The following is a 2,444-nucleotide window of genomic DNA, read 5'->3' as shown; positions in this document are numbered from 1 at the left end:
AGGACGAGCAGAACAATCTGGAACAGCTAGAGCGACAGAAGCTACATCTTCAAAGAAAGATCATCAGGTGTATGATTTATTGAATGCAAAACTGATGATCTTCTCTGTAAACTTTTACTCAATACACAATAAAACAAAATTAAAAACAAAATTTTTTCATTATTTTTTATTCCATTTTCCCATGAAATTTTTGAAGTCTCATTTTATAAGTTTGGCAGTGGATTTTTCTATCTTGCATCTGAAAGCCTTTTTGCTGAAAACACATCCACGTTTATACTAGGGCATAATAATGGTGATTTTGTATTACGGAGATGGTTTCGACTCATAGTGACCCTGAATAGGATTGCTGAGGCTATAAATGTTGGAGTTCTGATGTGGCGCTGTAGGATAAGCACTGGAATGCAAGGTTGATTGGAATTGCAAAGTTGGTGGTTCAAATCCACCATCTGGTCCTTGGAAACCCTAGGTCACTGGGAGTTGAAACTGACTCTACAGCATTAAACAACAACAACAACAACAAATCTTAATGGAAACATAAAGCTTCATCTTTGTCCACAGATTTGTAGCCCAACTCATAACCCACTATGCTACCAGGGCTCCTTATACAAGAGCATACAGGTACAAAGTTTGAAAACTTCAAAGCCATAACAAAAACCTAAAGGGACTGAGGCATTGGTGTTGGGGGCTTGGGACCATAGTTTCAGAGGGTATATATGTTAACTGACATAACATAGCCCAGAAGGATAAAGTTCTACTTTGGTGAGTAGTGACAAGAGTCTTGAAAGCTTGCAAGCTGTCATCTAAGTTGAACTATTAGTCTCTCGCTGTCCAGAGCAAGGGATAATAAAGAAAATGTAAAAACTCATGGAAACAATTAGTCTAAAGGACTAATGGACTTCAAAAACCCAGGCTACTAGCCAGAGACCAGAAGAGTTAGATTGTGCCTTGGATACCTCTCCTGACTACTTAAATTAGGAAAACAATAGAAGGTCCTGGAGAGAGTGGGAGGAAAATATAAAATGAAATTCAAGATCTAAAGATCAACTTTACTAATTTCATAGAGACTGATGAAAACCCTGAGACTATAATGTTTATACAACCATTTAGACAAACAATCCATTCCAGGGATTCAGCTTTTTCTCACATATATTGCACTAGGCACAGAAAGAAGCAAAAGGTCAAAATGGATGTCAGAAGAGACAATGAAACTTACTCCCCAGCATAGAGATGCTAAAGCAAATGGAAGAAATGAGGAGGTCCAAGAGTCAAACAGAAAATTCCAAAGATCAACTCAAGAAGATAAAACCAAATATTACAACAAAATATGCAAAGATCTGGAGTCAGAAAACCAAAAGGGAAGAACACGCTCAGCATTTCTCAATCTGGGTGAACTGAAGAAAAAATTTAAGCCTTGACTTTTGTTATTGAAGGATTCTTGGGACAAATTATTGAATAATGCAAAAAGCATCAAAAGAAGATGGTAAGGAATACAGAGTCACTGTTGCAGAAGGACATGATTGATTCAACTGTTTCAAGAGGTAGCATATGAACAAGAGCCAATGATACTGGAGGAGGAAGTCCAAAGTGCATTGAAGGAATTGGCAAAGAACAAGGCACCAGGAATTGATGAAATAAAAATTGAAATCTTTCAAGAAAGTGAGGCAGTACAGGAGTCACGAACTCATCTGTCAAGAAATTTGGAAGACAACTATCTGGCTGACTGATTCGAAGAGATCGTATTTGTGCCCATTCCAAAGGAAGGCAGAAATTATTGGACAATATCTTTCATATCCCATGTGAGTAAAGTTTAGCTAAAGGTAATACAGAAATGGCTGCAAGCATACAAAGACAGAGAACTTCCATAGGCTCAAGTTGGCGTCGGAATAGGCTGTGGCATAAGTGATATCATTGCTGATGTCCAATGGATCTTGGCTGAAAACAGAGAATATCAGAAAGTTGTTTATCTGTGTTTTACTGAATATTCAAAGCCTTTTGATTGTGTGGATCATGACAAGCTATGAACGACATTGCGAAGTATGAGTATTCCTGAACACTTAATTGTGCTCATGATGAATCTGTACATGTACCAAGAGACAGTTGTTCGAACAGACCTGGGAACATTGAATGGTTTAAAATTCAGAAAAGTGTGTGACAGAGTTGTATTCTTTCACTATACTTATTCAATCTGTATGCTGAGCAAATAATCCTAGAAGCTGTGTTATATGAAGAAAAACATGGCCTCAGGATTGGATGAAGACTGCACTATGCAGATGATACAACCTTGCTTGCTGAAAGTGAAGAGGACTTAAAATATTTACTGATGAAGATCAAAGAGCACAACCTTCAGTATGGATTACATCTCAATGTAAAGAAAACAAAAATCCTTATCATTGGACCAAAAAACAACATTCTTATCAGTGGAGAAAAGATTGAATTTTTCAAGG

This window comes from Chrysochloris asiatica, unplaced genomic scaffold (genome assembly GCF_000296735.1).
Source record: "Chrysochloris asiatica unplaced genomic scaffold, ChrAsi1.0 scaffold00005, whole genome shotgun sequence".
Classification (NCBI taxonomy): domain Eukaryota; kingdom Metazoa; phylum Chordata; class Mammalia; order Afrosoricida; family Chrysochloridae; genus Chrysochloris; species Chrysochloris asiatica.
The sequence above is the reverse complement of the archived record's forward strand: the minus strand, read 5'-3'. Positions refer to the sequence as shown.